Raw genomic sequence first — 25,746 nt, 5'->3', positions numbered from 1 at the left:
CTGCAAGGCGGCTCGGCTCCCTGCCCAGGTGCCGGGCCCACACAGAGGGTGACATCACAGGAGCCTGCCACTGGGCTCTGAGGTTCCGGGTCAGGATTCCAAAGAGACAAACAGGGAGAGAGACCCGCAGTGTGTTCGCAGACAGACACAGAGTGAGAGACAGTGGGCAGTGTTGGGTGCTGAGGACCCCAGGACAGGTGCCCGGCCCACCCTCGGGGCACCAGGAAGGACAAGCCCCTTGTCACCACCACTGTGCTCCAGAAACTTCTCCTGTGCCTGTCACCACGGCCAGCCAGCCTGGCCTTGCTCTTGGCGGGCAGCCGTTCCAGCACCCCAACCCCCGCCCCGGTGCCGCTCACAGGGCAGGCGCAACCCGGCCCCCCCCCCCCCCCCCCGCTCCGGCCTCATTTGAGTCCTTGTCCCGTCTCCTGGGCACCTGCTCTTGCACCTCGCCAGGCACAAGGACCCGGGTTCGAGCCCCTGCGTCCCACCTGCGGGGGAAGCTTCACGGTCTAGCAGAGCTGCAGGTGTCTCTCAGTCTCTCTCCCTCCATCTCCCTCCCTCTCACTTTCTGTCTCTATCAAAAATAAAGAAGGCGTGAGGAGAGGGAGGAGGGAGGCTCCCGGGATGTGGAGACATCCTGCCACGTCAGACCCAGAAATAGCCCGGGCGGCACAGAAACAAGCCCCTTCCTCATGTGCGGACTTGGGGCCACGTGCAGGCGTGACCTGGACAACTCCTGGGCCAGCGTCTTTATTCCGCAGAGACAGACAGAGACAAGGAGGGACAGAGACAAGGAGGGCAGCACGGGGCCCCAGCCTGGTCTGGGCGCACGGCAGGGTGACCCCTGCTCGGTGGCCTCTGGCCACACCCTTGCTTTGAGGCAAGCTCCTCGCTGTCTGAGTCCTCACACAGAGTGCAGCCTCTCCGGTGCCATCCCCATCCACAGGCCCTGCGGTCACCTGCTCCGCGGGGCAGGGCTGGCTCTGGGGCCAGGCAGGAGTTCACGGGGCCCGGGATGGGGGGACACTGAGGCTGGGGAGGGACATTGGGATCCAGGGGGACACTGAGGCCTGGGGGACACTGAGGCCTGGGGGACACTGAGGCCTTGGGGACACTGAGGTCCGGGGGACACTGAGGCCTGGGGGGACACTGAGGCCTGGGGGACACTGAGGTCCAGGGGACACTGAGGCCTGGGGGACACTGAGGCCTGGGGGACACTGAGGCCTGGGGGGACACTGAGGCCTGGGGGACACTGAGGTCCAGGGGACACTGAGGCCTGGGGGACACTGAGGCCTGGGGGACACTGAGGCCTGGGGGACACTGGGGCCCAGGGGGACACTGAGGCCTGGGGGACACTGAGACCTGGGGGGACACTGAGGCCTGGGGGACACTGAGGCCTGAGGACACTGAGGCCTGGGGGACACTGAGGTCCAGGGGGACACTGAGGCCTGAGGACACTGAGGCCTGGGGACACTGAGACCTGGGGGGACACTGAGGCCTGGGGGACACTGAGGCCTGAGGACACTGAGGCCTGGGGGACACTGAGGTCCAGGGGGACACTGAGGCCTGAGGACACTGAGGCCTGGGGACACTGAGACCTGGGGGACACTGAGGCCCGGGGGACACTGAGGCCTGGGGGACACTGAGGCCCAGGGGGACACTGGGGTCCAGGGGGACACTGAGGCCTGGGGGACACTGAGACCTGGGGGGACACTGAGGCCTGGGGGACACTGAGGCCTGAGGACACTGAGGCCTGGGGGACACTGAGGCCTGGGTGGACACTGAGGCCTGGGGGACACTGAGGTCCAGGGGACACTGAAGCCTGGGGGACACTGAGGCCTGGGGGACACTGAGGCCTGGGGGACACTGAGGCCTTGGGGACACTGAGGCCTGGGGGACACTGAGGCCTGGGGGGACACTGAGGCCTGGGGGACACTAAGGCCTGGGGGACACTGAGGCCCAGCGGGACACTGAGGCCCAGGGGGACACTGAGGCCCAGGGGGACACTGAGGCCTGGGGGACACTGAGACCTGGGGGACACTGAGGCCTGGGGGACACTGAGGCCTGGGGACACTGAGACCTGGGGGACACTGTGGTCCAGGGGGACGCTGAGGCCTGAGGACACTGAGGCCTGGGGACACTGAGACCTGGGGGACACTGAGGCCTGAGGACACTGAGGCCTGGGGGACACTGAGACCTGGGGGACACTGAGGCCTGAGGACACTGAGGCCTGAGGACACTGAGACCTGTGGACACTGAGGCCTGGGGGACACTGAGGCCTGAGGACACTGAGACCTGGGGACACTGAGGCCTGGGGGACACTGAGGCCACGTGCCTAGGGCACTGCCCCATGCTCTCCTGGAGTGAGGTCCTCAGCCCCCCGACCTGTGCCTGCTTCTCCACACCCTGGTCTGCACTGCCTGAGGCCTGCTCACACCGTGCGCTCCATGCTGCAGGTAAGCCAGAGGCAGGAGCAAACTCCACAACATTCTACATGGGAGGAGCTTGTCTGCTCCGGACATGTGTCCCGAAGCAGCCTTCATTTTCAGCCTTTCTCTATGCGGGATGGGCAGTCTATCTCCCATCAGTATCAACTGTCTATCAATATATATCATCCATCAATATCTACCAACTTACCTCTATCATTTATCAATACCTATCATCTCTATTATCTGCCAATATTTGTCATCCATCTCCTTTTAAAAATTTAAAAGAAAGAGAAACAGAGTAAATTGAGATGATGGATAGATAGACAGACAGACAGACAGACAGCCCTGCTCCCTGCTCCCTGCTCCCTGGCCTGTGAGTCCTCCCTCCTGCAGGTGGGGACCTGGGGCTTGAACCCAGGTCCTTGCATTGTGATGTGCGCATCTACCAGGGTGCCTCCATCCAGCCCCAACCTTAGTTCTTAGTGTCCCCACGGACTTAGCACTGGCTCACTGCTGTGCCTTCGGCGTGCGGTTGGTCATCTCTCTTAGGCTGTTCACATCATTTCTTTACTTGGTGACCGGTCATGGAGGCACAGGTGACGTGGGCCCCAAAGGCCAGACCTCTCTGTGCAGAACCCAGTGTCCTCCAACGGGCAGTCCCAGGCTGCAGCGGGACAGAGAACAGAAGCAGGTGCAGCTAGTTGGGCGCACGTCACAGCTCACAAGGTCCCTGGTTCGAGCCCCCGGTCCCCACCTATGGGGGGGAGCTTTGCGAGTGGTGAAGCAGGGCTGCAGGCGTCTCTCTGTCTCTCTCCCTCTCTACCATCCCTGTCCCCTCTGAATTTATGGATGTCTCTATTCAATGAATAAAGATAATAAAGATAGATAGATAGAGGAGAGAGAGAGAGAGAGAGAACTTTGAGAATAAAAACCCAGAAAAGCAACTCACAGAAGGGCTCTAGACAGCAGCGTCCCCTTTGCCAGCAGTTTACAGAGAGCCACGGTGAGTTTTAGAACAAGACCACAGCCAGGCGCTTGGGATCCGGGGTTGGAGGGCGGTGGTGAAGGCAAGCAGGCTGACTGTCAACCTCTGAGCAGAGACAGGTGCTAAGTGCCCCACAGAGGCTGCTGATAACTGTCACCTGGGCAGGGTGGGTCCGGGGGAGAACCTGCAGCTGACGGGCCCCTCGAGGGGCTGAGAGTGTCTCCAGTGTGTCCCTGGGCGACGGCCTCCCCGTGACAGCTGGGCGAGCTGCTCTGCCCGCAAATCTTCAGCCCTGGTGCCGCCGCACCCGGTGGCAGTAAATTCTCAACGCAGGTCACGGCCAGACAGCACCCGCCATGAGGGCCCTGAGGCCGCCTCGGTATTGCCTGGTGGGCCACTCCAAGGACATGCCGGACGCCCGTGCGGCCTCCCTCCTGGAGACAGTCAGAGCCTCCCTCCTCCTCCCCGGAGAGAGGTGAGCACCACACGCCAGGCGGGGCACTCACAGCTCCACTCCTGCTCCCAGTTTTGTGTTTAATTTCACTAGTGATTTGATATTGATTTCCAAAATTATTAGATAACAGCGGTCTAACTCCACACCATTCCCACCAGAACTCTGAGTCCCCATTCCTCCACTGGAAACTGCAGTGGTTCCCCCAAGGTCACAGACTTGGGCTATTATTTCTAGAACTGTCTATATTTATATATATTTGCCCATGTTTTTATGGTCCTGCTTTCTCTTCCTTTCTTTTCTTTTTATTTAAAATTTTTTTCTAAAAATATTTATTTTCCCTTTTTAAAATTATTGTTGCAGTTATTGTTGTTGTTATTGATGACATTGTCGTTGGATAGGACAGAGAGACATGGAGAGAGGAGGGGAAGACAGAGAGGGGGAGAGAAAGACAGACACCTGCAGACCTGCTTCACCGCCTGGGAAGCGACTCCCCTGCAGGTGGGGAGCCGGGGGCTCGAACCGGGGTCCTTACGCCAGTCTTTGAGCTTCGCGCCACGTGCGCTTAACCCGCTGTGCTACCACCCGACCCCCTTCTCTTCTTTTCTAAGTACACCTACACCTATTGCTACTTCTGAGTGTCCTTCCTTTTCCTCTTCTCTCTCCAGGTCCTGATGGAGTTGGGGTTCAGAGCCCTGTGGGCATCTTCCCGTGACGTTTCTCCCCCTGTGGGAGGACGAACCCAAACTCTTTCTGGGTGCAGGAGGGGGAGTTCTGGCTTCTGTAGCTGCTTCTCTGCTGGCAGTGGGCCCCGCACCCAGGCTGGAGGGGCTGGGCCCCCCTTGAGGCTGTGCTGTGAGGTGGGGGAAGGTGGCAGCTGGGTCCTGAGGGTTTGGCCCTCAGTCCTTCAGTCCTGACCGGGCAGAGCCGGGTGTGGCCGGGGCCTTGTGGGGGCGCCTGCTGGCTCGCAGGTGGATCAGGGCTGCGGGCGGGCAGGGGGGAGGTGGGCGGGTGCAGGAGGGCAAGAGGCGAGATGGTTTGTGTCCATTTAAGAAAAAATCAATAACGGCATAAAATTGATTTAGTGCTTGTCATAAAACATGAGTAAGTGCTGGGAATAGAGAAAATTGAGTCTCAATTTAATCTGCACAAAAGCCACAGCAGCAGCGGGCGGGCGGGGCAGGCGGGGCGGCGGCAGCCAGACAGACACTTAATTGTCATATTAGGGCCGCGGCCTCGGCGGGCGGGGCCGTCCATCACAGGCAAGGGGCCGCGGAATCAAATCTCAATTAAAATCGTTCAATAATGTCTCTAATATGTTTTCCGAGCATTAATTTTTCCCATTGATTCCACACCCCATAAATCAGGTCTGTTGTGGCGGGGCTGATGGAGGGAGCGTCTCGCGTCAGAGTTAATGAAGGAGAACCACCGCCCGCGCCAGCCCCGTGGTCCCTCCGCTCAGAATGACCTGGGCTGGGAAGCTCAGCACCCCTGCCCCCTCCGTCTACACTGGCGTGTGCATGTGCATGCGTGTGTGTGTGTGTGTGTGCGCGTGCGTGTGTGTGCGTGTGTGTGTGTGCATGCTTGTGTGTGTGCGCGTGTGCGTGTGTGCGCGTGTGTGTGTGTGTGCGTGTGTGCATGCTTGTGTGTGTGTGCGCATGCGCGTGTGCGTGTGCGTGTGCGTGTGTGTGTGTGTGTGTGTGTGTGGCATCAGGGGCCACATCTGCCTCTACACCTCAGGAGGACGACATGGGGAGAGGACAGGCCCCTCAGAGATCCGTGTCCCGGTGCAGCCACCCCCCGAGGGCCTTGCTCTGAGAAGAAGGTTGTCCAGGTCTCTGCCACGGAAGCCGTGCATTAAACACTGCTGAGGGGCCTGGGCTGTGGGGGGCACACCTGTTACCATGTGCAGGGACCCGGGTTCAAATCTCCACTCCCCTCCTGCAGGGAGGGAACTCCAGGAGCCGTGAAACAGGTCTGCAGGTGTCTCTCTCTCTGTCTGTCTCTCTCTCTCCCTCTCTCTCTCCTCCTCCCCTCTCCATTTCTCTCTGTCCCGTCAAATAAAACAGAAAAAAAAATAAATAAAAAGAGGAAAAAAAGGCTGCTGGGAAGAGTGGATTTTAATGTACTGAAAGCCCGAGAGAGGCCCTGGTGGCAATAAAAAGGCGGCCAGCAGCCACAAGCTACCTGTGGACCAGGCCCAAAGGCTCTGGCCCAGCTGGACGAGGGAGACTGGACGGCTGGCCACCTGGGCCCCTGTGGGTGACAAGCAGAGTCCCCCGTCCCCTCTGGCTTTGGCCTGGGACTGGGCACCTGAGGAGCCTGTCTGAGGGGCAGCCCCACCTGGACATCTCCTCTGAGGAGACATCCAGCAACGCCAGGTGACCTCTGCCCTCCTGCAGGAGCCCTGGGACCCTGGCCCTGGCCAGGGGGAACCGGAGCCTCGGGTCCAGTGTGCTGCCCCTGGACCGGCCCTCACGGCCTGGGCTGAGCTGTCCCCTCCCACTGCCCCCCCATCCTTGGATGGGGTCTCCGCCCCACTGCCCAGCTCTCACCCTCGACCACTGGGACCCAGAACCCTGTCCCTGTTCCCCGAGGCCCTGGCATCTTGGAATCAGTGCCCACCATGGCCCTCACCCTGTTACCCCAGAAAGGGCAGAGGCCAGGGCAGCCATGAAGCAGGGGCATTGGGCTGCCGTGGAACTATGAGGGGTCCCCCCATGGCATGATGGTGTTCCAGATGGCTCCCTCCTGTCCCCGCGAGTCCTGATGCCACCTCAGGCCTCACGGAAGCTGGAGGGCGAAAACCCAGGGTGGGGGGCGTCCCCTTCTCAGACACACGGGGCCTTCTCATGACAGCCACCGCTTGGGTGGCTTCCGCTCCTGCAAAGACGGGGTCCCGAGCTGGCCAGAGCCCCACCCACAGAGGGGCAGCACCAGCCTCCCTGCACACCCAGGGCCAGAGCCCGTGGGCGACACTCACCCCCACTGGATGGGCATCTGGCTCCCTGCACCCAGGGCCTCCCACACTCACAGCGTCTGGACTGCTCTTCCAGGCCTGGAACACAAGACTGAACGTGCGAGTGTCCCCTGAGTGCACGGTGACCCTCCCCAGATCTCAAGGCTCTGTGCCTCCCGGGGGGGGGGGGCAGGAGGGGCAGGCTGGGCGCCCTCCCCCAGACAACCCGCTGTCCGCCCTCCTGCCCCCGGCACTGGGGGCTCGAGCCTGCGGACAGGCTGGAGGTGGGCATGTTGGTACCCAGACTTTAGCCACAGGGCAAAACGCCCACAAGCGGTGGCCGGGGTGGCGGCAGCACAGAATACAGACCTCACAGCCACCAGGCCCTGAGTTCGATTCCCGGCACTGCATCTGCCAGAGCTGAACAGTTAACTGCGTCTTTGCGACACAGACGCGCACTGACAAGCAGATGCTCACTGTTACTTAGCTGCACAGCTGCTTGTCCACAAAAAGTCCAGCCAGCCACAGGAGTGAGCTGACCCCGTAGAGGACATCCTGTATCCTGGTCCAGGCTTAGACCCTGGCACCACCTGGGAGCACCATGAGGGCACCAGGGGAAGCTCCAGGAATGCAGGAGGGCTGTGCTGCCTCTCTCCCATCTCCCTGCAGCTGCCTCTTTTCTGTCTGACATTAGTGGGAAACGAAAATATTCACAAGGAGCAGTGGACTCACAGGTGTGAGGCCTCAGTGTGTGTGCGGAGAAGTCTCTCTTTCTCTCTCTTTCCTTCCTTCCTCCTCTCCCACCTTCCTTCTTTCCCTTTCCCTCCCTTCTTTGTCTCCTCTCTTTCTTTCCTTCGTTCTATCCTTCTTCCTTTCTTTTGCTCCAGGGTTGTCTGTGGGGCTCAGTGTCGGCTCTGCGAAGCTACCATTCCTGGCAACCATCTTTTCCATATTTTTCCTTCTACTTTATTCAATTATTTTTTAAATATTTACTTCCCTTTTGTTGTCCTTGTTTTTTTTTATTGTAGTTACTATTATTGCTGTTATTGATGTTGTTGTTGGACAGGACAGAGAGACATGGAGAGAGGAGGGGAAGACAGAGAGGGGGAGAGAAAGACAGACACCTGCAGACCTGCTTCACCGCCTGTGAAGAGAGTCCCCTGCAGGTGGGGAGCCGGGGGCTCGAACTGGGATCCTCATGCCGGTCCTTGTGCTTTGTGCCACGTGCGCTTAACCCGCTGTGCGGCTGCCCGACTCCCTCTTCTACTTTATTTTTATTTGCTAGGTCAGGGAGAGATTGAGAGGGGAGGGGAGAGTGAGGAAGAGAGAAAGAGGGACACCTGCAGACCTGCTTCACCACCTGCAAAGCTTCCCTCTGCAGGTGGGGAGTGGGGGCCCAAACCTGGGTCCTTATGCACGGAGATGTGTGTGTTTAACACCCCACCTGCCCGTCCCATTTCTTCATCAGACTCACCTTGTGGACATTGAACTCCAGCCTTGGACACCCACAAGCACCCAACAGGCACCGTCACGCCGTGGCCCCAGAAGTCTCTCTGAGATCTGTGGGGTCCAGAACCCACCGGGACCCTCTCTCTCTTCCTGACCGAGGGGGCGTTTGCTCAACCCTTCCTTTTTGGTCCCTGGGGACAGATGGACAGTCGTCCACCCTGGCGGAGGCTTGGCTGGGAAGACGCCCCCGGCAGGAGTCCAGAAACCAGTCTGATGTGGAGAAAGGAGAGACGGGCCGTCCTTACCCGTGTGCGACGCGGGACAGGGCGGGCAGAGGGAAGCTGGCCCTCCTCACCCGTGTGCGACGCGGGACAGGGCGGGCAGAGGGAAGCACGGCCATCCTCACCCGTGTGTGATGCGGGACAGGGCGGGCAGAGGGAAGCTGGCCCTCCTCACCCGTGTGTGACACGGGACAGGGCGGGCAGAGGGAAGCTGGCCCTCCTCAACCATGTGTGACGCGGGACAGGGCGGGCAGAGGGAAGCATGGCCGTCCTCACCCATGTGCGATGCGGGACAGGGCGGGCAGAGGGAAGCACGGCCTTCCTCACCCGTGTGTGATGCGGGACAGAGCGGGCAGAGGGGAAGCACGGCTGTCCTCACCTGTGTGTGATGCGGGACAGGGCGGGAGGAAGGAAGCACGGCAGTCCTCACCCGTGTGTGATTGGGACAGGGCCATCCGGGAGTGAGCTCAGCTTCTGGGTCACACCTCATTGTCCTGAGGCCCAAAGGCTGCAGCTTCAGTCCCTGGCACCACTGACAGGCTGAGGCAGTTGGGGACAGGGGCTCGGTCTGTCTCCTCCCCTCGGACCCCTCACCCCATGCCTGGTCCAGGGTGAGAGTCTCCAGCAGCGGACAGACACCCGGGGACAGCCAGGCCCCATGGCATGATGGGAGATCCCAGGGCCTCAGTGCTCCTGACAGTTCACACTCGTGGTGGTGGGGAGCAGCCAGGGTGCCAGCTCCTGGGACAGCCCACCTCAGTGGGCAAGGGACCCCCACCTGCCACCTGGGCCTGAAACAGAGACCCTGGGACCCCTGAGAAGGGGGCCTAGGACATCGTCCTCTGTGACGGTCCCCATGAGGAAGGGGCTTGAGCAGATCTCAAGGGCCCAGGAGGGGGTTCGGTGCCCTCTGCCATGCTCGTGAGGCCACTCAGGATTGAGAGGTCACTGTCTGCTGTGGCTTGTCCCAAGCTGTCCTCAGAACCCGTGTTCTCCAACTCCACACTCTTCACCTGGGGTCCTCAGCCTCAGGCTATGGGCACTGTCTAATGGGCTTCCCTGCGTGAGCCCTGGCACCATCTGGGGGTACCAGGGGGCACCAGGGGACGAGCCAGTGATGTGATGTCTAAAAGAGAGCACAGGAGAAGTGACATCACACACATGTCCTGCCCTGACATTGAGACTCAGAGACAGAGAAAGACAGAGATGGAGACAGAGACGGACAGAGACAGAGAGACATGGACACGCAGCACCACATGTCTGTGAGCCCCAGGCATCTGAGCGTGCGTGGCTTCTGGGTGACTCCGTGTGGTGGTGGCCAGTGCCGGCAGGGACAGACGTGGCCGTCCCTCCTCTGTCCCATCAGGACGCTGTGTGGGAAGTCTCTGTTCTCTGTGCTTGTGTCTCTCTGCAGAGATCTCGTTCTCCTGCCAGGTGCCTGGTGCTGCAGTCTCGCATGGAGCCAGAACTTTTCATCAACTTCATTTTTCATTTTTATCTCCCTTTGAGTTTTGCTGAGCGGAGCATATGATTTGAATGTCATGTAATAACCAGGCTCTAAAATTATCTGTCCTCTTTCTGGTTGACACAGATATTTGATATGTCAACTCTGCAGCTCTGTGACTCCGCAGACAACTGTCAGCTCTACGCTGCCTCGCTGAGTCCACACAGCTAATGGCGAGGGCAGCTTCAACATTCAGAGATGTCGTCTGCACACGCGGGGAGCGGGCGAGAGAGAAAGGTTCTTGCTGAAGTCACGCCTCCTCTTTCTGGTTTGGCCGAAAGGTCTGGTTGTTGCAAGGGGACTGGAAGTGACCATCAACTTAAAGAGCCCTGGGGCGTCTTTGTGCCAGGACCCCGTGGGTGCGGGTCAGATGATCAGCTCCGAGATGCCTATGAGTGGCCAGGGTCCCGTCAGTAGGCTGTGGGCCTCTGTGACTGTCCTGCTTCCTGAGGGACAGGCGTTGCTGGCCGGCCTGTCCCCCGGCTGTGAGCGGGCTGACAGAGGTGGCCGGCGGTGGTCACAGATGCCAGGGTGACACAGGGTCCCCAGGCATGGGCCGCTCTGCCCCTCCGGGGTGGCTGAGGTGGCTCCGGTTCCCTCAGTCCTGGCCACTGGCTAGGGGCAGCTCTGTCCCACTGGCGGCCCATCCCCCTGGCTGCTGGCTTGTCCAGGACAAGGCCACTGGCTTTTCTCCACAGCTGGGTGCCCCCAGCATGGAGGATGGACTCTGGGGACATGGGGGCAGGCACCCTCCCATCCTCCCCTCTTCCTTCTCCCCTTCTCCAACTTCTCCCCCTAGCCCTCATCACTGTCTGGAGCAGGGGTGAGGCCCCATCCTGTTACAGAAGCAGGGGAAGATCCCATCACTGTGTCTGGACACTCAGGGACACAGGGACATACAGGGACACTGGGACACTTGGACATAGGGACACTCAGACACAGGGACACTCAGGGACACAGGGACACAAGGACACAGGGACACAGGGACACACAGGGACACAGGGACACAGGGACACTCAGGGACACAGGGACACACAGGGACACAGGGACACACAGGGACACAGGGGGACACAGGGACACAGGGACACACAGGGACACATAGGGACACAGGGACACACAGGGACACAGGGACACACAGGGACACACAGGGACACAGGGACACAGGGACACTCAGGGACACACAGGGGCACACAGGGACACACAGGGACACAGGGACACACAGGGACACAGGGACTCAGGGACACAGGGACACAGAGACTCAGGGACACAGGGACACAGGGACACACAGGGACACAGGGACACAGGGACACACAGGGACACAGGGACACAGAGACTCAGGGACACAGGGACACAGGGACGCACAGGGACACAGGGACACAGGGACACACAGGGACACAGGGACTCAGGGACACAGGGACACAGGGACTCAGGGACACAGGGACACACAGGGACACAGGGACTCAGGGACACAGGGACTCAGGGACACAGGGACTCAGGGACACAGGGACATAAGGACACGTACAGACAGCTGAGAGTCCCCAGTGGCTCCAGCCTGTGACAGGGACGCCTGGCTAATTTGTGTGTGTCTCTCTGTGAGTGTGTGTCTGTCTGTCGGTGTGTCTGTTTGTCTGACTGTGTGTCACGCCTGTCTGTCTGTCTGTGACACCTGCACACAGGGGTTTCCACAGCCCCTAGCAGGTGTGCATCGGTGCCCCGGCTTCACGCCTCCCCTCCTGTCACATCACACTTGCACCTGTCTCCCAGGGCACTTGGGGCCGCGCAGGCAGCTTGCGGTCAGCAGACCCGGGTGCGGGGAAGCCGGCAGGTGGCGTCACCCTGCAGAGACTGGGGCCTGGCCGTGCGAGATCTCGGCCATTCACACCCCAGATGGGGTCAGTGTGAGCCCCTGGGGAACTGGCCACACCTGCCTCGGGCCAGCTAGTGCTGTCCCTCTGGGGGTATTGCAGCCTGACAGACAGTGAGGGGGCCTGACAGGACAGACAGACAGTGAGGGGCCTGACAGGACAGACAGACAGTGAGGGGCCTGACAGGACAGTGAGGGGCCTCACAGGACAGACAGTGATGGGTGTGACAGGACAGACAGACAGTGAGGGGCCTGACAGGACAGACAGTGATGGGTGTGACAGGACAGACAGACAGTGAGGGGTCTGAAAGGACAGACAGAAAGTGATGGACCTGACAGGACAGACAGACAGTGAGGGGCCTGATAGGTGCTGCATATGCTGATGTCTGTGGGGTGGGGGATGAGGTTCACCAAGGCTGTGAGGGACACCACCCCCTCCCCTCCCCTGGGTGCCCCTCTCCTCTCCCCTCCCCTGGGTGCCCCTCTCCCCTCCCCTCCCCTCCCCTGGGTGCCCCTCTCCTCTCCCCTCCCCTGGGTGCCCCTCTCCTCTCCCCTCCCCTCCCCTGGGTGCCCCTCTCCTCTCCCCTCCCCTGGGTGCCCCTCTCCTCTCCCCTCCCCTCCCCTGGGTGCCCCTCTCCTCTCCCCTCCCCTCCCCTGGGTGCCCCTCTCCTCTCCCCTCCCCTCCCCTGGGTGCCCCTCTCCCCTCCCCTCCCCTGGGTGCCCCTCTCCCCTCCCCTCCCCTGGGTGCCCCTCTCCCCTCCCCTCCCCTGGGTGCCCCTCTCCCCTCCCCTCCCCTGGGTGCCCCTCTCCTCTCCCCTCCCCTGGGTGCCCCTCTCCCCTCCCCTCCCCTGGGTGCCCCTCTCCCCTCCCCTCCCCTGGGTGCCCCTCTCCTCTCCCCTCCCCTGGGTGCCCCTCTCCTCTCCCCTCCCCTGGGTGCCCCTCTCCTCTCCCCTCCCCTGGGTGCCCCTCTCCTCTCCCCTCCCCTCCCCTGGGTGCCCCTCTCCTCTCCCCTCCCCTGGGTGCCCCTCTCCCCTCCCCTCCCCTCCCCTGGGTGCCCCTCTCCCCTCCCCTCCCCTGGGTGCCCCTCTCCCCTCCCCTCCCCTGGGTGCCCCTCTCCCCTCCCCTCCCCTGGGTGCCCCCTCTCCTCTCCCCTCCCCTGGGTGCCCCTCTCCTCTCCCCTCCCCTGGGTGCCCCTCTCCTCTCCCCTCCCCTGGGCCCCCCAGCTTACCTCCAGGCGTGGCAGGAATGGAGCGTGACCTGAGTGTGGAGGCTGCTCTCTGGAGTGTTCCCTAATAATCAGCTGTAATAACACTAATGACGGGCGCCATGCAGCCGGGAGTCCCGCTGGTGCTGCAGTTTTTGCCTTTGCAGAAACAGCAAGTTTAGATGCTTCCAGAGCTGTGACCACTTAGGGACCCCGCCACAGCCCGCCTGACCCCCGGCCTGGCAGGGACCCCGCCACAGCCCCCCTGACCCCCAGCCTGGCAGGGACCCCGCCACAGCCCCCCTGACCTCTGGCCTGGCAGGGACCCTGCCACAGCCCCCCTGACCTCTGGCCTGGCAGGGACCCCGCCACAGCCCCCCTGACCCCCAGCCTGGCAGGGACCCCGCCACAGCCCCCCTGACCCCCAGCCTGGCAGGGACCCCGCCACAGCCCCCCCTGACCCCCAGCCTGGCAGGGACCCCGCCACAGCCCCCCTGACCCCCGGCCTGGCAGGGACCCCGCCACAAGCCCCCCCTGACCCCCGGCCTGGCAGGGACCCCGCCACAGCCCCCCTGACCCCTGGCCTGGCAGGGACCCCGCCACAGCCCCCCTGACCCCCAGCGTGGCAGGGACCCCGCCACAGCCCCCCTGACCTCTGGCCTGGCAGGGACCCTGCCACAGCCCCCCTGACCTCTGGCCTGGCAGGGACCCCGCCACAGCCCCCCTGACCTCTGGCCTGGCAGGGACCCTGCCACAGCCCCCCTGACCCCCAGCGTGGCAGGGACCCCGCCACAGCCCCCCTGACCCCCGGCCTGGCAGGGACCCCACCACAGCCCCCCTGACCTCTGGCCTGGCAGGGCCATGGCACCACCTAGTGTGGTGGGGGCCGTCAGGGGTGGGTGGCTGGGCACAGGTCCCCAGGCCCCAGTGAGTAGGGGGGATGTGGGGGCCATCGTCTCCTGCCCTGCCAGCACCCCGTGTCCTGTGCCCTGCTGTCCCCCGGCGGAAGCCAGGCTAGGCCCCAGAAGCCTCTGGGGTCATGGGGTCCTGGGGTCCGTGAGAGCTGCATGTCTCACCCAGATGCCCACCCCATGTGAGCACACGGGGCCGCTTGGCAACTGCACCCTGTCCCTCAGTCAGCAGGGCGGGGTGACCGTCTGCTGTCCTGTCCCTGAGCTGGGAGGACAGGGAGGCCCTCTCACCCTCAGGACCGCAGCCCAGAGCCACCTGCCCCCAGGGCCACCATGCCTCCTTCTCCAGTGGCCTGAGGGTCTCACCAAAATCAGGCCACTCTGCTACTAGGGGAGGGAGAGAAATGGTAGAAATAGAAAGAGAGGGAGAGAGACTAAGGGGGGAGAGGGAGAGAGGAAGAGAGGGAGAGAGAGAGAAAGGGAGAGGGAGAGAGGGGGGGAGAGACAAAGGGGGGAGAGGGAGAGAGATAAAGAGAGGGAGAGAGAGAGAAAGGGAGAGGGAGGGGGAGACAAAGGGGGGAGAGGGAGAGAGAGAAAGAGAGGGAGAGAGAGAGAAAGGGAGAGGGAGGGGGGGAGACAAAGGGGGGAGAGGGAGAGAGAGAAAGAGAGGGAGAGAGAGAGAGAAAGGGAGAGGGAGAGAGAGGGGAGAGAGACAAGGGGGGGAGAGGGAGAGAGAAAGAGAGGGAGAGAGAGAGAAAGGGAGAGGGGAGAGAGAGGGGGGAGAGACAAAGGGGGGAGAGGGAGAGAGAGAAAGGGAGAGGGAGAGAGACAAGGGGGGAGAGGGAGAGAGGGAGAGAGGAAGAGAGGGAGAGGGAGAGAGAGAGAGAAAGGGAGAGGGAGAGAGAGAGAGACAAGGGGGGAGAGACAAAGGGGGGAGAGGGAGAGAGACAAGGGGGGAGAGGGAGAGAGAAAGAGAGGGAGAAGGAGAGAGAAAGGGAGAGGGAGAGAGAGGGGGGAGAGAGAGACAGAGAGGGAGAGACAGATGAGAGAGAGAGATCACGGCAGCAGGCTGGGCTGAGCGGAAGGGCCAGGCCCCTCACCTGGGAGCCAGGGAAGACAGCAGGGCATGAGGGGAAAGAGACCCTCCCTCCCCTCCCTCCCTCCCTCCCTCCCTTCCTCCCTCCCTTCCTCCCTTCCTTCCTTCCTCCCTCCCTTCCTCCCTTCCTTCCTTCTTACATGACAGCATTTATTTTTCTTTCTCTATTTTTCCTTTTTTTTTTTTTTTTTTACTATCTCCACCACCCAGTCTCCCTCCCTTTATTGGACAGAGGCAGCCAGAAATTGAAAGGGAAGAGGGAGACAGAGAGGGAGAGAGAAAGAGACACCTGCAGCCCTGCGTCACCACTCGCAAAGCTTCCCCCGTGCAGGTGGGGACCAGGGGCTCAAACCCGGGTCCTTGAGCACTGTGACATGTGAGCTCAAACAGAGGTGCACCACCCAGCCTCTCTCCCCTTCTTTCTTTTTGCCTGCTCTGTCTCCCTGCTCCCTGGGGACCATGGCAGGGCCGGTGCAGAGGGAAACTGAGTCTGTGTACAGTCAGTACCTGGGTCTCTGGCTCCAGACACCATCCTGCCCCAACCCACTGTGGGAGCAGAATGAGCAGCACATCTACTGAGGTCACTCGGAGTGAGGCCACATCACAGACGCTGCCCCCCACTAAGCCCCTGGACCCCCACTCAGACCCTGGACTCCACTCAGACCCTGGACTCCACTCAGACCCTGGACTCCACTCAGACCCTGGACCCCATTCAGACACTGGACTCCACTCAGACCCTGGACTCCCACTCAGACCCTGGACCCCCACTCAGACCCTGCACTCCACTAAGACCCTGGACCCCCACTCAGACCCTGGACCCCCACTCAGACACTGGACCCCACTCAGACACTGGACTCCCACTCAGACCCTGGACCCCCACTCAGACCCTGGACCCCCACTCAGACCCTGGACTCCACTAAGACCCTGGTCCCCACTCAGACCCTGGACCCCCACTCAGGCCCTGGTCCCCACTCAGACCCTGGTCCCCACTCAGACCCTGGACCCCCACTCAGACCCTGGACCCCCACTCAGACCCTGGTCCCCACTCAGACCCTGGACCCCCACTCAGGCCCTGGTCCCCACTCAGACCCTGGACCCCCACTCAACCCTGGACTCCAGTTCAGACCTTGAACCCCAGCTCTGGACACTGGACACACAAGTCCAGCAGAGGGACGTTGGGCCCTTGAGGACAGCAGAGGACGTGACGCAGAGCAAGGTGGCTGTGTGGGCGTCCCACTCAGGGGAAATAAAGTTTAGATCAAATGAATCACAGAGCAAATCAAATAAAAGTCTCAACAGACACGTTGTTCTCGGGACGAGGAAGGCGTCTCCCAGTTCACAGGCTGAGGGAGAAGCTTGTTGGCTTCACCCAGGGGTAGCTGGTCCCTGATAAACTCCAACGGGGCCTCTGAATGATGGTCTTACTTGACCTCTCAGGCGCTGCCCCTCTACACCGAGCCCCACGGCCGAATCTCAGAGAGCGGTCTCAGGCGCTGTCCACATTCCCTCCCTTCTGGACCCCGGGCCCCCTCTCCGGGGCTGGCCTGCCCACCACAGGCACCAGCACGTCCGAGCTCAGTCCTCCAGGCTCTGAGTCCCCAGAGGCTGTTGTGCCTTGGTGATGGCCCTCCCCTCCCGCAGGGAGGTCCACCCAAGGGTGCAGAGGACAGGGGCACACCCACTGAGCCTCCAGTGGAGGTCTGGAGCCCAAAGCCTTGAGTCTCACCAGAAGTCACACGGCCAGGAACAGTTACGCCTTCCTCACTTCTTTTCTTCTAAACAACTCTTTCTCAGGGCCAGGCGGGGGCACACCCAGTTAAGTGCACATAGAACTAAGCATGAGGGCCCACGAAAGGAGCTGGGTTCGAGCCCCGGCTCCCCACCTGTAGGGGGAAAGCTTCGTAAGTATTGAGGCAGGTCTGCATGTCTCCCTCTCTGTCTCTGTCTGTGTCCCCCCCTCTTCTCTCCATTTCTCTCTGTCCTAGCCAATAAAATGGGAAAAAAATGTCTGCCAGGAACAGTGGTCAGTGCTGCACTGAGCCCCAGAGATAACCCTGGAGGCAAAAAAAAAAAAAAAGAAAGAATGAAAAGAAAGAAAGAATTCTTTCTCCATGTCCTCTCGTACGCTGAGGGCAGTGCACTCAGGACTGAAAACCTGCAAGGTCTGCAGGGCTGGAGGCCAGGCGCTCCTCACCCCTGGGGTCTGAGAGACAGCATGATTCCGGAGATCAATTCTTGACAGAATAAACCTTTATTCTGATGGGGCTCTCCCTTCTGATCTGACTTTCTGTGTGCTGCTAACAAGATGTCTCCCGTCTGATTTCAAACTTAAAATGTTGGAATGTTTGCTCAAGTTAATTTTGGAGAAAAGAGTCAAGCTGATGCCCTCACACTCCCGCACGCAGAAGGAGCTGGCGTGGTCTCTGCCTCAGCTCCGGAAGCGGGTCTCCGGGGGCTGGGGGCTCTGAGCCTCCTCGAGGTCAGTTTCCAGCAGGTGGTCCTGGGTGAGCAGCCCTGCTTCAGGGATGGGAGGGACGGAAGGGATGTCTCTCCAAGGCAGACACAGCTTCTAAAACAATATCTCGCTTCTAAAAAGGACTTCAGCTCACATCAAACCCCTCTTCCTATTGTTTTCAGATCCTTCTGAGGTTAGATGAGAAAATCAGTAATTATCGCGAGAACTAGGAACAGGGAAGTGTCAGAATCTGCGTGCGTGTCTCTGTGCAGTGGCTAATTTCAGGGCTCTTCTGCCGCCCAGATGCCACAGTGGGACCTGCCTCTCCCCAGTGTTGTTCTGCTAAAAATAAGACAGGGAGCAGAGGGGAGATTCAGTAAGTCCAGGGCACAGGTGGGCAGGGGCTAAGGACTGGGCAGGGGGCCGAGGGCTGGGGGCTGGGGGTTGAGGGCTGGGCTGGGGGCTGGGGCCTAGCGCTTGCCTGCATCTGGTGGATGGGGTTCTGTGATCGGGGGATGTGGGGTGGGGCTCTGTATCCTGCCACCCTCCTGCCTCTTTGGTCAGGAAGGTCTCAGGGGTGAGGGTTTCTGGGAGGCTGGGCTTCTTTCTGTGTGCGTGGATCTCAGCGTGGCCTCCTCCTGGGCTAGTCACAGAGCATCAGCATCTCTGAGTCCTGAGTCCTGGCTGAAATCGGGGTGGGGGAGGTAGAGTGCAGGCCTCAGGAGCAGGCAGCCCTGGGTTCCTGTTCCTATGAGCGACCGCCAGGCTCTGCTGTGCCCCTCTGCTAGACTGACTGGCAAAAGAGAGGAGGGACACCTCAGCTGGGCTCCACCCGGGGGCTGTGTGAGGCCTCTGACAGGAGGACTGGCCTGGGCCGTGGGGACACGGAGGAGAGGGACAGTCCCTCTGGCTCGCAGTCCCCACGTGGGGGCAGTTTCACCACGGTGGCCCCAGAGGGACGGCAGCTTGGAGCCACTGCCTGGGCATCCACTCCCCCTAAGCCCCCGGGGGCTGCCATGGGGCATGGGGCTCAGAGCCCCTCACCTCCAGGTGATGCCCGCAGCCCTGCCCTTCCCATGTCCACTGGCCGGAGCCCTGCCCCAGAGGTGAGATTGCAGGGTGGTGGATGGTGGGCCTGGGGTGCCTCTGCTCCCCCCGGACCCCGCCTTGACCCCCAGCACCCCGCCTAGCTCTGGGGGCATCCTGGGTTGCCCGAGGGCCTTGGAGCAGGGACCTGCTGGCCCAGCACACGTGTCCCAGGGGGCATCTCAGCCACAGGGTGTCCGGCCTTGCCCCTGCAGAGCCGTGTCCCCGGCTTCAGGCAGCGCTCCTGGGTGTGGTTCCTTGCCACACACGTCTGCGTCTGCTCCTGTGTGTCTCTGCGGCCCGTCTCTGCTGGCGTGAAGGTGCCACGGTCACATCTGCTTGTCCTCACGCCACGGGTGGACCTGCCTGGAGATGGGCCCCCCCGCCCTGGGTGCCATCCTCGCCTGGCCTCGGAGGTGCTGCCCCCTGCAGGCCCCAGCTGGAATGGCACCTGAGGGCTCAGCACAGGGTCCCCGGGGGGCGATCTCTGCACCCCGACTCGGGCAGCTGGCCTCTGTGCAGGGGCTATGCCAAGCTGCCTGGGAGGCACCGAGCCCCCCCATGAAAGGTTCTAAGATCTAAATTCCGAGCAGGGAGCAGAGGTCGGAGAGCCACCGCGGTGGGCGTAGCGAGGCCCCTGGGCTGGCTGAGCCGGGAACGCGCTCAGCTGGCTGTGTGGCCTTGCCCGGGCTTCTCCGATGGGCAGGGCTGGCCTCCACCCTGGGGGCAGCCATGTGTGTGGGGCAGATCTGGACCCCGAGACCCAGGAACTGGGGGCCGGGCTCCGTGCACCCGCTGTCTGGAGAGATGTGTCACAGCCCAGAGAAGTGAAAACAGATGCCACGTCCGGGCCAGGATGCCAACATCTGGATTGGGAATCTGAGTCGGGCCGGTAGGTGGGTGGCACTAGTCAGAATGCAGGTTTGATAAGGAAGCTCCCATCACCAGCCATTGCCATCATCAGACGTGGGCTCCGCTTGGCAGTTCCTGTGCTGCAGGCCAAGCAGGCACCCCACATGCAGTGGGTGGGGGGCTCAGCCTGAGGGTGAGGGGCAGAGGGGCTCAGCCTGAGGGTGAGGGGCAGAGGGGCTGCAGCCTGAGGGTGAGGGGCAGAGGGGCTGCAGCCTGAGGGTGAGGGGCAGAGGGGCTGCAGCCTGAGGGTGACGGGCAGAGGGGCTGCAGCCTGAGGGTGATGGGCAGAGGGGCTGCAGCCTGAGGGTGATGGGCAGAGGGGCTGCAGCCTGAGGGTGATGGGCAGAGGGGCTGCAGCCTGAGAGTGAGGGGCAGAGGGGCTGTAGCCTGAGGGTGATGGGCAGAGGGGCTGCAGCCTGAGGGTGATGGGCAGAGGGGCTGCAGCCTGAGGGTGATGGGCAGAGGGGCTGCAGCCTGAGGGTGATGGGCAGAGGGGCTGCAGCCTGAGAGTGAGGGGCAGAGGGGCTGTAGCCTGAGGGTGATGGGCAGAGGGGCTGCAGCCTGAGAGTGAGGGGCAGAGGGGCTGTAGCCTGAGGGTGATGGGCAGAGGGGCTGCAGCCTGAGGGTGATGGGCAGAGGGGCTGCAGCCTGAGGGTGACGGGCAGAGGGGCTCAGCCTGAGGGTGAGGGGCAGAGGGGCTCAGCCTGCTGTCTGTTGGGGATGCCTCACCCTAGTGGGTGCCCCAGGCTCACCCAGCCTCTCTGTCCAGCCTGCGCCCACCTGATACAAACACCATCCGTGCAGGGACATGTGTGAGCCGGGTTTGTAATCACTTGTTTTCATCGACTACTTTCACCAAAAACCATAACAACATGCAGGAAGAGGGGAGTGATGTGAATAAAGAAGGCGCAGCCCCCCCATGCCTCCATCCAGAAGGAATCTGTTTGGCGTGTTTACACGTTCACATTTGGTCTCTCTTGGCTCCTTTGGAAAGAATCCTCCCATTGTTCTTACAGAAATGACGCGTGCTCACAGCCACAAACATCTCCAGCAGGGCAGAACGGCATCTCAGCACAGCACGGCCCGAGAGGGACCAGCAGAACCTGCCTGGCAGCAGCAGAGAGAGGCCCACGGTGCCCCTTCTGCCTCTCAGAGGGAGAGGTGGCTGGTGGGACGTGGAGGTGTGGAGCTGCAGATATCCTAGTAATGGAGAGAATCAGATTTCCTGTGAATTCGAGCTGTGGACAAACGGGGAAGTTAATGTTTACTGTACGGAATGATTCTCTGTAATGTCAGAAGCTGCAACACAGTGCAGAGCAGAACACCAGCCTGCTTATCAGAGAGGAGGGACAGGGAGGCACATGGCTTCCTCCCACACTTCCAGCCCCGAGCTGAGCTGAGAGGCTGTGCTGAGCTAATGCAATGTCCCGGCGTGACACTCACATGTTGTTACTAGGATGGGACAGAGACAGAGGGAGATCAGGAGGGAGGGGGAGACGGAGAGGGAGAGAGACAGAGAGACACCTGCAGCCCTGCTTCACCACTCGTGAGGCTTTTCCCCCTGCAGGTGGGGACCAGAGGCTTGAACCCGAGTCCTTGAACACTATAATGTGTGTGCTTAACCAGGTGGATCACCACCCAGCCCCGATATTTTTATTTATTTATTATTGGGTAGAGACAGAGTAATTGAGAGAGGAGGGGGAGGTAGAGAGGGAGAGAGACACTTGCTGACCTGCTTCACTGCTTGTGACGCTGCCCCTGCAGGTGGGGACCAGGGGCTTAAACCTGGGTCTTTGCACGTGGCAACAGGCGTGCTCCACTGGCTGCCCCACCACCCTGCTGGGTGACGGGCAGAGGGGCTGCAGCCTGGGGTGGGGGCAGACCACCCAGTGATTGCACCTGTTACGATAAGGTTTTTTTAACTTGATCTGTGCTGGGCTGGAAGGACGGCAGGCAGAGCACCGGCCAGCCCAGCAAGGGCTCGAACCCACAGCCATGGGGCCCCTTATCCTCCGTGTCCTCAGTGGGCCTGGCGGGGTCTGTGAGGGAGCAGAGGCTGTGCCCAGCGCCACCTGTCTGTCCTGGCTGTGCCCAGCGCCACCTGTCTGTCCTGGCTGTACCCAGCGCCACCTGTCTGTCCTGGCTGTGCCCAGCGCCACCTGTCTGTCCTGGCTGTGCGCTCGCGGGAGTTCTGGTACTGGGGAGACAGGCAGGTGCTTCTGGAAGCCCCAGGGCCCTGCTCCAGGAGGGAGAGGCCGCAGGACTTAGCAGCCAGCACCGCTCCTGGACTTGCTTCCTGGACACTCCTTTGTGCCGTGGCAGAGCCTCGAGCCGTGTGGGCAGCGGCACACCTGGACAAGCACACACAGGACTAAGTGCACAAGGGTCTGGGGTCCCCACGGGGAGGCGCTTCACAAGTGGTGCAGCAGGTCTGCAGCTCCCGCTCCCTCTCCCCCTCCCTCTCCCCCTCCCTCTCTCTCTCTCCCTCTCTCCCTCTCTCCCTCTCTCCCTCTCTCCCTCTCTCTCTCCCTCTCTCTCTCTCCCTCCCTCTCTCCCTCTCTGTCTCCCTCCCTCTCTCCCTCCCTCTCTCTCTCCCTCTCTCCCTCTCTCTCCCTCTCTCTCTCCCTCTCCCTCTCTCTCCCCCTCTCTCTCCCTCTCTCTCCCTCTCCCTCCCCCTCCCTCCCCCTCCCTCTTCCCCTCTCCCTCTCTCCCTCTCCCTCTCTCCCTCTCCCTCTCTCCCTCTCCTCCCCTCTCTCCCTCTCCCAATCTCTCTCCCTCTCTCAATCTCTCTCTCCCTCTCCCAATCTCTCTCCCTCTCTCTCCTCCCTCCCTTCCTCTCTCTCTCCCCTTTCTTTCCCCCTTTCTCTCCCCCCTCCCTCTCTCTCTCCCTCTCTCTCTTCCTCCCTCTTTCTCCTTCCCTCTCTCTTCCTCCCTCTCCTTCTCTCTCCCTCTCTCTTTCTCTCCCTCCCTCCCTCTCTCCCTCCTCCTCTCTCTCTCTCTCCCTCTCACTCTCTCCATAGGTAGGTAGATGAAAGATGATAAAGATAGACAGGATAGATAAATGATAGTTTTGGTAGAAAGATAGATAATGGATGGATAAGTAGATAATAATTTTGACAGACAGACAGACAGACAGACAGACAGACAGACAGACTGGGTGTTCCCCGCCTCGTAAGTGCAGTAGGCCAACAGCTGGCAGGTGTCAGGCGAGCCCTCCACTTGGGAGCACGTCCAGTTTCTTGATGTTTTTTGCCTCCGGGGTTATCGCTGGGCACTGAGCCCACTGCTCCTGGCGGCCATTTTCTCCATTTTAAAAAACATTTATGTTTATTTATTCCCTTTTGTTGCCCTTGTTTTATTGTTGTAGTTGTTATTGATAGTTGGTCTGCTTCTAAATTCTGCCTCTAAGACCCCTTCTGTTTCACTGGTTTAATCCCCCTGCTTAACCCTGGATTCTAGTCACATCACCACTGTTAACTCAGCACCGCCTGCCTCAGGGCACTGGTTGAATCCTCCCTGTTTGCACGCTTTCTCCTTCTCCTGCCCCCATCCCACGGACATCCTCTTCGGACCTGACTCTTCCGCCTCAGGATATAAAGGACAGGATTGTGATTAGAGATGGCTGAGATTCAGGCCGAAGTTGAAAAACAAGATTAGAAAAGAAAACACAAGTCGAACCTGAAATGGAATTGGAGTATTACACCAAAGTAAAAGACTCTGGGGTGGGTGGGTGGCTGGGGAGAATACAGGTCCATGAAAAATGATGAATGAAATAGTGGGGGTTGTATTGTTAAATGGGAATCTGGGGAATGTTATGCATGTAAAAAAAAAAAAAAGGAAGAAGAAGTAGAAACGCAAAGCAGAAATTGACTGAGTTTGGAGTATGGCACCAAAGTAAGAAAGCAGAAGTATACTAGAGTTTGCAGTGAGTACCTCCCTAATACTTCCTCTCCACTTTTCCAAGCTTTGGGTCCATGATTGCTCAACAATTTGTTTGGCTTTGTATGTTAACTCTCTTTTCAGTCACCAGGTTCCAGGTGTCATCAGGATGCCGGCCAGACTTCCCTGGATTGAAGACCCCACCAATATGTCCTGGAGCTCAGCTTCCCCAGAGACCCACCCTACTAGGGAAAGAGAGAGGCAGACTGGGAGTATGGACCGACCAGTCAACGCCCATGTTCAGCGGGGAAGCAATTACAGAAGCCAGACCTTCTACCTTCTGCAACCAACAATGACCCTGGGTCCATGCTCCCAGAGGGATAGAGAATGGGAAAGCTATCGGGGGAGGGGGTGGGATATGGAGACTGGGCGGTGGGAATTGTGTGGAATTGTACCCCTCCTACCCTATGGTTTTGTTAATTAATCCTTTCTTAAATAATAATAATAAAAAAGAGATGGCTGAGATTGCGCTGCGTTCCACATGAATAAAGACTGACCTGCACACCACTCAGCCACGAGTCCCTGGTCGTCTCTCTCCTGCCCGCGAAGCCAGCCCAGCAACTGATGTCGTCGTTGTTGGATAGGACAGAGAGAGATGGAGAGAGGAGGGGAAGACAGAGAGGGGGAGAGAAAGACAGACACCTGCAGACCTGCTTCACCGCCTGGGAAGCGACTCCCCTGCAGGTGGGGAGCCGGGGTTCGAACCGGGATCCTCATGCTGGTCCTTGTGCTTTGCGCCACCTGCGCTTAACCCGCTGCGCTGCCGCCCGACTCCCGATTTTATGTCCAGGACAGAGAGAAGTTGAGAGAGGGAAAGACAGAGAGACACCTACAGCCTTGCTTCACTGCGCGTGAGGCATCCTCCCTGCAGGTGGGGAGCGGGGCTTGAACCCTGATCTTTGCGTGGGCCCTTGTGCTTAGTACTATATGTGCTTACCGGGTGTGCCACCGCCTGGCCCCCATCCACTTTTAAAATAGAGATTTTAATCAACATTTATTTATTTATTTATTTATTTATTTATTTACTTAGTTTTAGGGAGCCCTGCTGACTCTGGCTGATGGAGGTGCTGGGGACTGAACCTGCGGCCTCAGAGCTTCAGGCGGGGGGAGACTCCCCGCAGAACCATCCTGCTGTCCCGCTGCCCCACACTCTTGTTTCTGAGCCGGTTAGAGACAGGGAAGCAGCCCTGTAGGGGCACCAGCGGGCGCTGGCGCTGAGTACTCGGGGGCACCTGCGGGCGCTGGCGCTGAGTACTTGGGGGCACTTGCGGGTGCTGGCGCTGAGTACTCGGGGGGCACCTGCGGGCGCTGACGCTGAGTACTCGGGGGCACCTGCGGGCGCTGGCACTGAGTACTCGGGGGGCACCTGCGGGTGCTGGCGCTGAGTACTCAGGGGGAACCTGCGGGCGCTGATGCTGAGTACTCGGGGGACACCTGCGGGCGCTGGCACTGAGTACTCGGGGGGCACCTGCGGGTGCTGACGCTGAGTACTCGGGGGTCACCTGCGGGCGCTGGCACTGAGTACTCGGGGGTCACCTGCGGGCGCTGGCGCTGAGTACTCGGGGGGGCACCTGCGGGCGCTGGCGCTGAGTACTCGGGGGGGCACCTGCGGGTGCTGGCGCTGAGTACTCGGGGGGCACCTGCGGGCACTGGCGCTGAGTACTCGGGGGGCACCTGCGGGCGCTGGCGCTGAGGACTCGGGGGCACCTGCGGGCGCTGGCGCTGAGTACTCGGGGGGCACCTGCGGGCGCTGGCGCTGAGTACTCGGGGGGCACTTGCGGGCGCTGATGCTGAGTACTCGGGGGGCACCTGCGGGCGCTGACGCTGAGTACTCGGGGGGCACCTGCGGGCGCTGGCGCTGAGTACTCGGGGGCACCTGCGGGCGCTGGTGCTGAGTACTCAGGGGGCACCTGCGGGCGCTGACGCTGAGTACTCGGGGGGCACCTGCGGGCGCTGACGCTGAGTACTCGGGGGGCACCTGCGGGCACTGACGCTGAGTACTCTGGGGGCACCTGTGGGCGCTGATGCTGAGTACTCAGGGACCCACTGTACAGCAAACAGGCACCCACTCACCCCGGGGTGTCTCCCAGCCCCTCTGGACCCACGGGCTGCTGGCCCCTCTCCTGGCACAGGAGAGGGGTGGGTGCTGTGCTGGGTGAATGACTGCCGGCAGACCAGGGTGGGTGCTGTGCTGGGTGAATGACTGCCGGCAGACCAG

At 60.9% G+C, this 25,746-nt stretch overlaps 1 long non-coding RNA gene across 1 annotated transcript in view; it reads left to right on the top strand.

Annotated features, from left to right (window-relative positions):
* Window positions 1-17,889: 17,889 nt before the first annotated feature.
* The window catches only part of LOC132536319 (uncharacterized), a 33,505-nt gene continuing 25,648 nt past the window's right edge, over window positions 17,890-25,746 (top strand). Inside the window, exons 1-2 of the long non-coding RNA XR_009547945.1 lie at window positions 17,890-17,967; window positions 18,642-18,697. This is a non-coding gene — a long non-coding RNA (uncharacterized LOC132536319). The remainder of the gene's footprint in view (window positions 17,968-18,641; window positions 18,698-25,746) is intronic.

The sequence above is a fragment of the Erinaceus europaeus genome, unplaced genomic scaffold, assembly GCF_950295315.1.
Source record: "Erinaceus europaeus unplaced genomic scaffold, mEriEur2.1 scaffold_227, whole genome shotgun sequence".
Lineage (NCBI taxonomy): Eukaryota > Metazoa > Chordata > Mammalia > Eulipotyphla > Erinaceidae > Erinaceus > Erinaceus europaeus.
Note: the sequence above shows the minus strand (reverse complement) of the source record. Positions and strands in the feature narration are given on the sequence as shown.